At 46.7% G+C, this 14,422-nt stretch overlaps 1 long non-coding RNA gene across 1 annotated transcript; it reads right to left on the bottom strand.

Moving 5' to 3' along the window:
- Nucleotides 1-1,667: 1,667 nt before the first annotated feature.
- Nucleotides 1,668-13,027, bottom strand: LOC137394974 (uncharacterized). Its single transcript, XR_010978420.1, has 6 exons — nucleotides 12,836-13,027; nucleotides 12,231-12,326; nucleotides 11,986-12,134; nucleotides 11,733-11,872; nucleotides 1,913-2,145; nucleotides 1,668-1,800 (listed from the first exon to the last, which is right to left on the bottom strand). It is a non-coding gene; the product is annotated as an uncharacterized lncRNA (long non-coding RNA).
- Between the last annotated feature and the right edge of the window lie 1,395 nt (nucleotides 13,028-14,422).

Below are 14,422 nucleotides of genomic sequence, written 5' to 3'. Positions count from 1 at the left end.
TCATTAAAGCTACTGAGCATGCAGTTCAGACCATAAAGAGGATACATCAGAAAAACTCAGATCTATATCTGGCAAGGTTATCAAACCTAATGGAGTCTGGTTTGATATCAAGTCTGATGGACGCACCAATCCTCCATTGTTTTGTAGCTTGAGTAGAGTATAGAGATGTTGGCACTGGATACTTGACTTAGTGGTAACTAGCGACTGACGGCAAATGTCCCATGACAGCACTTTATTCCAATCACCTAAACAAAAGCATAAATTTTAACAATTACATAAAATCAACCAAAATGAATGTCTTATTTACATAGAACATAGTACAATTAAGATACAGCAATACACATGTTTTCAAAGTATTTAAAAAAAACGCAAAAGTGGAAAATATAAAAATTGAAGAAATTAAAAAAATATCTTGAATTTTGAAAATTCAAAATCTTTACAGCAAAAAACTGGTCATTGTTGAGTGTATCTGCATTTATTTTTAAGGCGCCCTGAGTGACACACAAAAGCTGATATTATTCATATACAACACAAAGGGAATATCTGACGATCTATTAGGTATCACCATTTCACTCATATTTCAGGACAGAAAGTCGAATCTTAGGTTACCATAAGTCATAGAAAAAAATCCACATGTTCAATTATTGTTTACGCTAGGCAGTAATATCTGTTTTTATTAATCATTATTCTATTTTTTTTTTTTTTTTTGGCAAATAATATTTATTATTTTGACTGGAAAGCAGCAAACAAATAGGAACACAAAATATGAACAACGGTTCTGACATTTTCATACCAAATCTGAACTCGCCACTTTGACGTACCGCATTGAAAAACAGCTCCAGATGGTCTTGGCTAAGATGGTATATGCAGATGTAGTCTTGTACACCAGGGGCTATCAACTTCTCAAGTAATGCAAAAACAGTATCTATATCACTCAAACAGATTATCAAACAGTTAATAATTTTGTACATCAAATTATTAATTGAATTTGCTATTTGCTATTCAGCTAGAGCTCATGCCCAGTGGGATACGCTCCATGGTTGTCAGAGAAAGTAGATATGATCTCATTTGAGACAGAAATGGTTCAACAGATGCCATACTAGATGTTCTGATTGGTTGCTTATAGCCCTTCTCAAATACGGATCTGCAGTTCAATATGTCAAAGAGTCTGTCAATTTTCCTAGAAAATAGATTATCTGCAATTAAACTTAACATACCAGCAGCATGAACTTGGTTCTGCATAGTTTGAAAATACTTAGTAGCTATGTAAAACATTGGTTTTCACTTACTTCTATAAACATAACAGTGGCATGACAATCAGCAAATCCGGGTACACCAAGTGCTTTGAAACTCAACATAGCATCAGCAACTGATCTGGAAAGTGTCTGAGTAGCGAGGGGTATTGCATAGCGATGATAAAAATAAAACATTCATAAAGTTTAAAGCAATAATGAAATTAAGCAATTAAAGGTAAAAAGATCTTCAATTTCAAAAATGAACCATTTCAGTTGCTAATTTTTGACACTAACAAATTTTTCAAACGCTAAAAGAATACAAATAGCTTCTAATCAGTTTGAGTATTTGTATTCTCAGATTGTAATTGATCTTGATTTTTTATAAAGTAAATGTATTATATTTTTTCAAATATTGTCAAATATTTTAAAAAATATTAAAAACCTGGGGGTTAGTTACATTTTAAGCAAAAAATTGCACCTTCATCTTATTCTGCTGAAAATTGATGTCTTGTTGTCAGCTTGTTCCCCATTCTCCAGCTGCATGCATCTTGTACTTCTTTTAGCCCTGAAATGTCACTTCATTTCACTATGCCGTCTAGGCATTTGGTTGATTCGTAAGCATGAAGTAGATTCCTCATGAGCCTAACCATATGACAGGGATCCAGAAGCACTTGTACCTGCTGCTGAGTGTCGGGATGGGGGAAGCGTGATCTGAAGGTTAAGCATGTCATCACCAAGTAACCGGCACATTGACATGTTTGACGCATGCCCATCTAGCATTAAACAGTGCACCACAAACCCTTTCTCACCATGTTCAGACAAAGTGTGAACCTGAAGTTCTCTCTGAGTAGCTGCAGTTAAGGTGTGCGTAAAAAATAGGCTACTCGGGCTTTCCAAGCAGACCTCAGACCTTCAACATAAAGGTAGTACAAGTTATTAGTACAAATGCTGATACCCAGTGTGGTCATACACAATATAGTTAATGATCAAGCGTGAAACATTATGTCATAACTATCATTATATTGTAAAGGATCTGACTCCGGTAGCTGAGTCAGCTTTACTTCCTAACAAGGGAGACACAACCTGAGCTAATGGCCTGCCTTGTCCGAGGCCTGATTGACCCGCAAAGAGCGGTCAAGTCAGTCCAAGACAAGAACCTGGTAGTCAGGCTTGCTCCGAAACCAAACCCCGGCCTACCCTCTGGATCTCTATCTCAGGGTAGTCTGGATCCACTAGCGGCTTGCCTTAGGACTTGATTTCTTATGCCATGGCACACCCAATCAAGTCTAGACAAAGCCGTGGATCGATCCCTAGCCTTATAGAGCCACCCTGGCAGTTCCGTCTGATAGTTACAATGAGCCTGCTTGCGTAATCGTTGAGCCAACCAGGCAGGCGTCAATATAATCAGTTCTTACGAGTATGTAATCGTTTTATTAATGATAGCTTTAACAACATGCGTTCACAAGTTCGAGTGATATCAAGCACAACTTGTCTACTCACTGCGCTGGCTTATATAGCGGTCTAGCTTCGCCCACCAGTCTATTTATAACACAAAGGATGCACAGGATATAAAAAGATTTGCACACAGGATAAGCATACGATTATATAATAGAAAGGCAGTTCAGGAAAATGATTATATAATGGAAAGGAAGTTCAGGAAATTCAGGCAAGTGCTAGTAAGGAAATATATATGTGCGTAATAATTGGTATATGTCCCAGTCCTCCACACTCTCCTCCCCCCAATTGTTTGGCCTAGGGATGAACAATTAAAGGAGTGTTTATTGGTTTCGTTGAGCGTGGGCTCTCAATCGTTGGGCCTTCTTACGGCGCTCATCGGCCATTCGGCTATATCGTTGGTAGCGTTCTTCTTCCCGTTCTGCCCTCTGGGTATATTCTCCCTGTCTGAGTCGTGGGTCCTCGTTGGTTCTTTCTGCCTCTCTGCCGACAGGGTCAGGGGCCTTGGCACCGATTTCGGAATAGACTCCGGCGATGTCTTCGGCGCTGACATGTATCTCTAGGGTGGTCTCGCCTACTCCTGTTACCTCTCGGCTTTCCGCGAGAGCTCCCTTAGGTGATGAGTCTACCCTCCGACTGATGGGTATCGTTTGCTTCTGACTCACCTTCGGGATTACATATCTTGGTGGGAAGGGCTTGTCGGCCATCTCTCTTTTTTCGGTGGTTCTGCAGCGGTTTAGGTGGACCCGAAGGTCGGGTTGGCCACTCTTCTCGTCCTCTTGGCGGTTCTCCCGGTCAGCGCACCCCTTCCCTTCTGGTGAATCGGCCCTTGACCGTTTTTGTCCGGCCCTCCTGCCTCGTATCCATCCGCTTCTATCCTTCACAGGAAGGCAGGCTCCAAATGAGGGGCATTCCTTCCATTTCATATATGTGCAAAAATCGGCATACCACTCGTGGTCTACATGGTACACGACACTGGGGTGTAGTTGGGGATTTTTGGCTTTCTTCTGATGTTTATATATGCTGAAGAATGAAAAGGAGTTATTTTGGCATTTGCACCAGAAGTGCCAAAAGTGCTGCCCCGTATGTGCCTCCTAACCACATGGCTTTCCTTATTTTGGAAGCCACAGAGCCGGCATTCCCCTTTCTGGCGGTCTTCGGCGGCCTCCATCCTTTCGTAGGAAGCGGGGGAGTACCAGATGTCTTCTGATATTCCCTCGACGGTTTTTCGGTCTTTCCTTCTCTTGAACAATTTGTCTTCTTTTGTCTTGTTGGTGGGAATTGTTTGTAGATTTACCGAGCAGGCCCGCATCGGCCCTGGTCTGCTCTTGTTCGTTGTTAGCAGAGTGTGCGATTGGCATTTCTGTCTAGTCTCTAGCGGAGGGCTACCCTTGAGTGGTTCACCTCTGCTCCTGACCCGAAAGCTCTGTCCCTCAGAATTAGGCCTGTCTTGGTTTGACTTGGCCTTGTCCCGGGGCGCCCTGTTTTCTACCAATTGTACCACTCTAGTGTTGGTCGCTGCCGGTTCCCCCGGTCTCTCTCCCTTATAAGCAATGGGTACTGCGTTTCCCCTTGTTTCGTTATTCACAGATATTTTTTCTCGATCGACTCCTTGTCTTCCTGCTGGTACCTCCGTTTCCTCCAGAATACCATTCAGTTCTGCCAATAGTACTTGCAGTTCATGGTCCTCGATAGCTCCGGTATTGTCTTGTGCCGGTTTCATGTGGATATTAGTGATATAAGTTTTCAGAGGTAGAGGAAGCATGTTGTTCGTCAGCATACTGCGTGTGAAATGATTGGAAGCAGTGTCAATTTTAGAAGATGGCCACTTTCCGGTCCCATCGTGCCTTTGTTCCTGAAAAATTTCACTGTTCGGAGTCCTCTGTCGAAAGCATTCATTGCCGGACTGTTCTCCTACCTCTTGATTTTTTCCGTCCGCCTCAGCCTCCGCCCCCTTTCCAAATGTTTCGGCTAAGTATAATTGATTCAGGTTGTTCTTCCACATGTTGGTTTGTGGCCAACATTCCTTCCAGTTCAGAGATCGATTCTTTTAGGATCACGTATTGGGATATCAATTCTTGATTCGTCCTCAGGTCTTCTTTCTATTAATGTTTTCAGTTTTTCCACCATAACTTTGGTGGACTGGTACCGTTCCATGAGTTCAACCTGTCTTTCCCTTACTTCCGACCCTTCGTCCTCAGGGTCAATCCGGTGGCATACGGCCTGACCGTATCTGATGGGTGGTCCCACTGTTTGTCGGGGTCTTCCGTCCCGCCTTCCTCCAATATTGCTTTCTGCCCCCCTTGGTTCTGGGTTTACCCGTACCTCTTCTCCAGCTGGAGCTGGTCTAGAGGTGTCAGGTGGAAGTAGATCCCTTTGCTTCGTGGCCCCGGAGGTGGAGGTCTCACCGACTGGGGTGTTATCTGCTTCCTCTTCCGTTAGATCTTGCCCAAGAGACTCCACCGGGGGCTCGGGACACGGCTCGAGACTCGGTTCCTCCGGTTCCGTGCTGGTGACACCGAGTTGCTCCGTTGCCTCCCTGGTCCTTTCAGTAGGATCGTGACCTCCCGGGGTAGGCCTTCCTTCCCTGGCCAGGACCTCCAGGAGTCGTCTCCTGAACGTGTCACTGTCCATATCAGGGGGGAGGTCCATCTCCCCTTGTTGTGGTGGCGGAGGGAGCTCCCTCCTAGTGAACTCCAAGGTGGGCAGCATCTCTACTAGCTCTTCCGGCCTCCTTTCCCTCCGTCCAGTGGCACCTCTCATGTTTGGTCTCCTGGAAGGCTCTTTGGTGGCCAGGGCCCTCTCATCGGCCTCCGGGCACGCATAGTATGGTTTCAGTCTCTCTTCGTTTTGTATGGATACTTGGCCCTGTCTCTCTACTTGGTAGGTATTGTTAGAGTTACACCTGGTGACGGTATATTGTCCCACATGTTTGGGCTGTAATTTGGGGTTTTCCCCTCGTCGACGTCTCTTATTGACTAGCAGCACCAAGTTTCCAACTTCAAACAACGAGGGCTCCTTTTCATCCTCCACTCGGACCTTTATCTGGCGTTCTCGGAGGATTTCATAGGTTTCTTCCAGCTGGCTGGCTAGTCCCAGTACGCAGGGCTGTACTGCCTGACTAGTGACTGCAACGGGTTCCGAGAGCTGGTCCGGCAATCTCAGTTCTCTGCCCATCATTATATAGTTCACGGTTTCACCTGTGGCGGAGTGGGGAGTGCCTCGGAAAGCCCTCATTATCTGAGGTAGTAACAAGTCCCACTCTGTAGGTCCTCTGCGCAGGAGCAGGGCCCTTAAGGAATCGCCTAGGCTTCGGTTATTTCTTTTCACGACGCCATTTCCTTGGGGGTGGTACGGTGTAGTCCGCGTTTTATCTATGTTCCATAGACCACATAATTCGCCCATGAGCTTAGACTCAAATTGGGCCCCTTGATCGGAGTGTAATTCTTCTGGCAGGCCGAAGTAGCAGAAGGTTCTCTCGTCCAGGGCAGTGGCCACTACCGGGGTGATCGCGTCCGGAATGGCCAAGGCATCTTGCCACCTGAAGAAATGGTCGCTGACCACCAGTATCCATTTGTTTTTCCTTTCCGTCTCTGGCATGGGGCCCACCAGGTCGATTGCCAATTTTTGCCAGGGTCGCTCGGCGTATAGTCGGTGTTTGCTCTTTGCCGCGTGGTTCCCGCCGGTCTTTGCCACCTGACAGATCTCACACGGCTTGATGAGTCGTCTTACGTCGGCATTCAGTCCCGGCCAGTACCAATTTACCAGTAGCCTCTTTACAGTCTTGTGTACTCCTGCATGGGCCAGTCTGTGCGTCTCCCAAATCACCCGGTTCCGGTCTGCCCGGGGGCATAGGGTACACCATCTGGGGTGGCCGTTTGCCGCTAGCCTGACTTCTAGGACACCGTTAGTTGACAAACTCATGGCTTCCCGTCTTCTATGTAGGATCCGGAGCTCATTGCTGCCCAGGGTTAACTCCTCCTCCGGTAGTTCCTGGTCGTTTTTTATTGCCCAGTACATTCTAGCCACGGCTTGTGTTCCTTCCACTTGACTCTGCACCAACTGTCGAAAGTTTCGTTCCCCCGGTAACTTAATTGCTGCCACTGTGTCAGATTCCCCTTTCAGCAATGCCTGTTTGCTAAGGCCCGCGTCTCGTTCCTCAATTCGGATACATTGTCGACAGTCGTTTGGGCAGACCTGTCTACTCAAACCGTCGGAATTCCTGTGCTTGGCCCCTGGCCGGTGCTCTAGTTGGTACAAGAATTCTGACAGAATTTCCAGCCACCGAGCCACTTGAGCCGACAACTCCCTTCTTCTACACAACCACCTCAGGGAGGCATGGTCTGTGCGGAGCACGAGCTGTTGTCCATACAGGTAGGGCCGGAAGTGTTTGACGGCCTTTACCACTGCCAGGAGCTTCCTATGCGTCACGCAGTAGTTTTGTTCTGCTGGGCTGAGAGTCTTGCTGTAATAGGTCACCACGGTCTCCCTACCTCCCTGGTTCTGAGACAGGACGGCCCCCACTCCCACGTTACTGGCATCGGTGTCCAGAATATATTTATTCTTTGGGTTGGGATATCCCAACACGGGTGCCGAGATCAGGCCTTGTCGGAGGGTCTCGAATGCCTGCTGTTCTTCCTCTCCCCACTTCCATGGCTTTCTTTTGCTAGTCAGGAGCGTGAGTGGTTTGGCATTGGTGGCGTAATCTTTCAAGTATTACCTGTAGTACCCCGTGGTCCCTAGAAAGGCCTGCAGTTCTTGTATGTTTCGAGGAATCTGCCATTCGGCAACTGCCTTTACCTTCTCTGGGTCCGTGGACATTCCTTCTGGGCTCACCACATGACCAAGATACCGCACTTTCTCCTGGAGGAGCTCGCATTTAGAGGATTTCAGTTTCAGTTGAGCGACGGTTAGCCTCTGAAAGACCTCCCCCAAATGGGCCAAGTGGGTCTCAAAGTCCGGAGCTATAACGATTATGTCGTCTAAGTACAACAGGAGGGTTTTCCAATAAAGCCCCTGGAGTACAGACTCCATCAGTCTTTGGAAAGTGGCAAGGCCGACGTCAGCCCGAAGGGCAGTACCTTCCACTTCCACAATTCGCTTCTCATGGCAAAGGCAGATCTCTCCTGGGCTTCCGGATCTAACAATACTTGCCAGTACCCACTGGTTAGATCCAGCGTACTGAAGAATCGACTCCCCGCCAGGGCGTCCAGGCTCTTGTCGATCCTTGGAATGGGGTATGCATCTTGTTGGGTGACGGCATTCAGCTGTCGATAGTCGATGCAAAATCTCCACCCGCCATCCTTCTTTCTTACCACAATGACCGGAGAACTCCACGCTCCATTGGCAGGCTCGATCAGTCCCTTTTCTAGCAGTTCCTGTACCTGCTTATCCGCCTCTGCCTCTTTGAGGGCTCCTAACCTGTGGGGGGGGGTTGTCTGACCGGCCTGGCACCTTGCATCAGAGGTATGCTGTGCGCTACCAGGTCTGTCCTTCCCACGTCGCCATCATACTTGCTGAACACATCCTGATACCTGGTCAGAAGACATGCCAAGCTCTGCCTCTCTCCTTCGTGTCGGCATCCTGGAAGGGCCTGCCGGTACAACTCAATGAGGTGACCCGGGACGGCTTCTCCGTCCGTATAGCGGCACACCCAACTTTTGACTTGTCGAGGCTCTCGCGTTCCGGCCCGGACCAGAGATCCGTCTGCACGTCCTCTTCCTCGACAGCCGTGTACGAGCCAATGACGTGCCCGGCGCCCAACTCCATAGGTTGATGTCCTGGGTTCAGGCATCGTATGGCGACATCGCCCCCTCCTTCCAGGTTGGTTCAGGCTATAGGCTATGAGTATGCGCGGGTCAGAGCCCTCTATCATGCACACTGGAACATAATTTTTGGCGGAAATCCTTCCTGCCACTCTTACCTCTGATAAAGGAGGGATAGTGAATTTCTTCCAAGTGTAAACTTTGGACACCATCAGTCTCCCATATTTGTCGGTACAAGTAAGCTGCCTATCTCCTAGGGAAATGACTGGTCGGCCATATTCATTTTGACACTTATGGGAGATCAGAAAAGGCATTCCCAGAATAGCATCTTCGCTGATTTGGCTTACAAGGAAGTTCTCTTCGATAGGTACGTCCCTGATCCTTCCGGATAGCCTTATTAGTCCATAAAACTGGAGCTTGCTACCATCTGCCATGAGCCCATACCGGTCATTCTCTTCGAGCTGCATCTTCACCCTCCCCAGCATTCTATCGAACACCTTTTTGGATAGCAGATTAGTGTTGCAGCCGGTGTCTATGAGGAACAGTAAGTCTTGCCTCTCCACCTTTCCAGGTAGGAAGTAGATCGACTTATGTGGTTTTTCCAAGGCCCCAATCCTTGGCAACCCTTCCTCCACCGCGGCGGCGTCACGCGTCCCTTCTGAGTTTCTTCTCCTTGGGGGTCCCCTAGGCCTGTTCGGCGGTGGACTCTCTTTGAGCTGGTCCACCAGGCTTTCCTCAGGAGTAGCTGGTATCGTGCTCTCCTCGCACCGGCCTGTCGGACCTGACACCGGACTCATACGTTTGCCTGGGTTCCTTTCCCGGAGATGGCCGCCTTGGTTTGGCCCTCGTCTTTCTTTGGGCACAGATCCCCTGAGGGGGTTGGCTCTGTTCCAGCCGCCTTCACCTCTGGATCTGTGATACCCTGATCTCTGGAGATGCTCAGCGATTGCTAGATCCTCTTTCCATCCCGATCCGATTGATACGGATCTCTTAAAAGGATCAGCGCCTGCGAGGCCATCTCTCTTCGACCTAACTTGTCTAGGTTTATGGCGGGGTTCCACCCGTGCCGAGTGCTCCCCCTTTCCCGATCTGTATTGCGTTGGTCTCTCGAGAGCTTCAGCTACCACTGAATCCGCTCTCTGTCCCGACCCTTGCTGTCCAGATCTCTCGGGGTGCTCGGCCCTGATTGGACCTCCCTTCCTCCCTGGCCTCTCCCGGCCTCCGGGTAGCTTCTCCAGTTTTCCGGCATGTCCATAAACCCTTCGTCCCTCGCCCTGCCTCTGGATCTGGTGGAGGTACTGCCGCTGTGCCTGTTTGGCCACCTGTGGCGAGTCCCGGGGGCTCGCCTCGCATTCCTCTTCCCTCTCGTCCAGATCCCATAGACTTTGGTAAGGGTTGTATACGGAAATCGTCTTTACTGGGGCCCTCTGAGCCGGAGCAGCCGTCCTAGCCGGATGCTGCCAGCCTTCCGGGTCAACCCCCGGCTCCCTTCGGCCTGTTTTTCTAAGTTTTCTGCGTTTTTTGTGTCCTGGTGCCCTATTGCAGCCAGCAGGTAGACCTACTGCTGCGGGCGGTAGGCGTTTCCCTGGTTCTGCCTGTGGGGTGCCCCCTGATTTGTTTGCCTCTGTGGACAGCTTCTCCTCCGGTGGCCTTCCTGGTTGCATCCCCAGCATCTAGCTGTTTCCTTTTCCTTGGTCCCATTTCCTGGAATGGGTTGTGGCTGATGGCCAACTTTAGTTTGGCCACCTCTCTAGTTAGGTCTGTTACCGAGGTCAACAACATTTCCGGGGTATTCGGTGCGGTCCTGGCCACCACGGCCGGCTCTTCGAAGGCCTGTTCTCCTTTGGCCTGCCCTGTCTCACCCGGCTGGACTGCCCTGATGTCCGACCTAAAGGGTTGGACTTGGTGAGGAGCTATACTAGGTCGAATCTGCAAATACTCATTCCCTGCTCTCACGGCTGCCTCTAACGTAGGGGTAGGCACCGCGAGCAGATATCTCTGTAGATAAACATTACCCAGCGACCCACAGAAAGTGTTTACGGCCATCTCTTCTTTCAGGCGATCCGACAATTCCTCGAATGCAATGTTGGTCAGCTTCTCTATTTGAGTGGCGTGCTCGAACAGTGTGGCGTGCTGGTCCCTCTTCCTGACCTGGAGGTTGTTAAACACTGTGTGTATGGTCTGCCCGTGTCCACAGTCCTTAGCCTGCTCTCGCTGTCTCTCTCAGATGTGTAGCAGCGCGGATCCTGGCCCCCAGTCATTTGCAACGGCTACGTCGTTGAATTGTCTGATGAAGGCCTCTACATCGCTGCTCCCGTCGTATTCTGGGGCTCTGAACGTTTCTCTGTGTGCAGGTGGTCCTTGGGTTCCCTGGTTGGTGAGCAGTCTTTCCAAGAAGACACCTGTCAGTTGCTCTAGACCTCCTAGTCCCTCCATTCGGAGAGCTTCCGGTCATTCTGCGCTGCGAGCCCGTCTGGCCATACTTGCGTCTTCTTTAGTCCCTGTTAGTTGTCTTGTTGTGGGTTCAGCATATCCCACTGCTGCCACCAGTGTAAAGGATCTGACTCCGGTAGCTGAGTCAGCTTTACTTCCTAACAAGGGAGACGCAACCTGAGCTACTGGCCTGCCTTGTCCGAGGCCTGATTGACCCGCCAAGAGCGGTCAAGTCAGTCCAAGACAAGAACCTGGTAGTCAGGCTTGCTCCGAAACCAAACCCCGGCCTGCCCTCTGGATCTCTATCTCAGGCTAGTCTGGATCCACTAGCGGCTTGCCTTAAGACTTGATTTCTTATGCCATGGCACACCCAATCAAGTCTAGAAAAAGTCGTGGATCGATCCCTAGCCTTATAGAGCCACCCTGGCAGTTCCGTCTGATAGTTACAATGAGCCTGCTTGCGTAATCGTTGAGCCAACCAGGCAGGCGTCAATATAATCAGTTCTTGCGAGTATGTAATAGTTTTGTTAATGATAGCTTTAACAACATGCATTCACAAGTTTGAGTGATATCAAGCACAACTTGTCTACTCACTGCGCTGGCTTATATAGCGGTCTAGCTCTGCCCACCAGTCTATTTATAACACAAAGGGTGCACAGGATATAATAGGATTTGCACACAGGATAAGCATACGATTATATAATAGAAAGGCAGTTCAGGAATACGGTTATATAATGGAAAGGAAGTTCAGGAAATTCAGGCAAGTGCTAGTAAGGAAATATATATGTGCGTAATAATTGGTATATGCCCCAGTCCTCCACAATATTATCATTTCTGTACTCACAGAATAATCAGCTAAATACATAGCAGAGGGTTTGTCATATTGTGTTGCAGGTGGTCTCCCAGGTGGTCTCCCAGGTAGGCCATAAAGGATAGATAGGTAAATGCTTGGCAAGACGAGCTGTCAAGTGCACAATCAGAAATCTATAACATACCGAACAGCAGAGCAGAACATTTTAAAAAATAGCCGGATAGAATAGCATAGCAGAACAAACAAAACCTTGAGCTAAAAAAGTAATGTGTACAAATATAGATACCTGTGACCATAAAAACTAGTGCATCCAAAGCTTCACCTTCATCTTCCTGTGGACCAGAACCTAGATCAACGTACCCTTCCATACACTTGTGGCATGGATAATAGATAAGATGTTTTCTAATACTCATTCCATCTATCATCAGGCAGGCACTAAAAGACCGGTATGAAATTGCAGTTTATGCATCACCGAAAATATAACATGAAGAAATGTATCCGATCTGACAAACGAAAATAGCTTGAACTCACTTAGTATACTTTTCCAGGTCCGTTTCTTTCATTTCTACTAGCGCCCTAAGCATCGCTAAGTTGAGTCTAGGTGTGTCTTCTATTCCTTCCAGCCATCTGCAATAAGTACAGTATAACCAGTAAAACTGGAGCCACTGGTTCAGAGTGATAACTAAGACAGACTAGCATTATATTTATATTTTTCAGTAACATACTTTGCGTAAGCAAAAATTACTGCGATCACTGTAATAAGCCTTGACAAAATCTGCAGACCGCAACCATAATTTGCAAAAGAGACATTTTTAGTTTATGATTTACGTGCTTTCTGATTGATCTGGGAGAGGGTAACAAAAGTGTCGCTCTGAGAAACTCATAAGCCTTTGACGAGTACAGATTAAGGGTTATGGCAAACTTTTTTTGCTTCTCCGAAAATCCGCTTGCATTGTTTTTGAATAATAATATTGGTATATCTACAACAGCAATGGCAGCAACTACATAAATCACAGCCCATTATATCTGTAGTGTTTCTTAATTAGATTGATGAAGAATTAATGCACTTTTTTTCTGAACACATACAATAAACTGAATAACTGAATGTACTGAACTGAACTTGGAATTTAACACACCTTGATAGCAAGACAGCTTATCTTATAATTCTGCAGTTACGATATTTTTTTCTTTCAGTTCTCCTAGAAGATCAGCACACTTTATTTTTACTCTTCTTTTCCGATCAATAGCACTTCGCTCTTCCTTCTCAACTCTAGTTAGTCTGTTCTGCAACTGTTCCACCTTATCTTTTGCTCTCTCGAGCTGAAAACTGTATTTATGATCCTGAAAATAAAATAGGTAAAAATGCTACCATATCACTATGAAAAATGGAAATGTAGCAATTTCGATGAAAGTCATTCACAGGTGTCTTAGGCATAACGCTTAATGGAGATTTATTTACCAAGCATGCAAAATGAATTGCATCCATTGGATTATTTCAACAGAAATGACAGAAAATGCAGAAATACTGCAATTAACTACTAATCATTGTCACAGATGCAGCACTAGATAGATTCACGCCAAAATCTTCTGCTAAGCTGCAGATACCATATTCATTAGCACTTTCTGAAGCAGCTGCCGCTGTTTTGCGCGCTGTTTGAAGCTTCTGAAAGAAATTTAGATATATTTACTTCAAGTTGAACAGCCTAGCAGCACTGTGCTGGAAAATATTGTTTTGAATTTAATCATCAAAAAGCACCATTCTACATTGAAAAAACAAACCTTTAAACGACTGGGCAGTGTAAACAGTGTGGGCACAGCATCTGGTTTCAGTTGAAAACTTTGGCCTGCTCTGTCAAAACATAGATCATTAAAATGTTGGCTGCAGACTAGTGCCTGAGGACCAGGCTTTTTCACTCTTCTGCAGTTGTAATCCTACCGTAAATAACGAGAGTTGTTAGTAAATTTGTTTAGAAATCTAAAAAGTAAAATGAAACTGTAGTAGTTAGCTAGCAACAGTAGTAATAGCATAATATTATAACTCTTACCTCCTTACTGCTAGCTACCTATATTCAGGTACAACAATAAATAATATTATAGGCTCTACAGACTTTTTTCAAACTTTCATTTAAATGTAGATAGAATGTGATGATTTGCAGTGCCTAAATATTACAATAGAAATTTCAAATTTAAATAATAAAAAACCTTCGTTCTAGAAGGAGGAAAGACCACTCACTAAATTCATCTAATCACTGACAACATACAGTCACACCCGCGAACTTAGTAGGAACGCTGATCCACTTTCACTCACCCAGTAACTAGTAGTAGCACTAATACTAGTACTTCACGGCAGTATTGTAAAAAAAAAGTGGTTAAGAGACTGTTAATTAGTAGTTGTCAGAGAGCCGAAGGCCCGACTCGGCTGGGTGGGGAGGGTCTGGGAGGGGAACTGAAGCGCCCTCCTACAGAAGGTGGGTTTGGGGGCCCTCCCCCGAGAAAATTTTAAGAATTAAGAGCAAAATTAGAGCATTTTAAAGTGTATCTTGTATTATTTAAGGTGGATATCCAGGTCCTGCCAAGGTGAGTTATTTCAAGTCTTGCAAATATAGCTAGCTACAGAGTTACATGGTTTTGAGTTGTAACCATAAATATGTATATTTACATTTATATTCATAAATATACATAAATGTGTACATAGAAGATTGATTGTTATTGCCTGACACTTG

The sequence above is a fragment of the Watersipora subatra genome, chromosome 4 (genome assembly GCF_963576615.1).
Source record: "Watersipora subatra chromosome 4, tzWatSuba1.1, whole genome shotgun sequence".
Classification (NCBI taxonomy): Eukaryota; Metazoa; Bryozoa; class Gymnolaemata; order Cheilostomatida; family Watersiporidae; genus Watersipora; species Watersipora subatra.
Note: the sequence above shows the minus strand (reverse complement) of the source record. Positions and strands in the feature narration are given on the sequence as shown.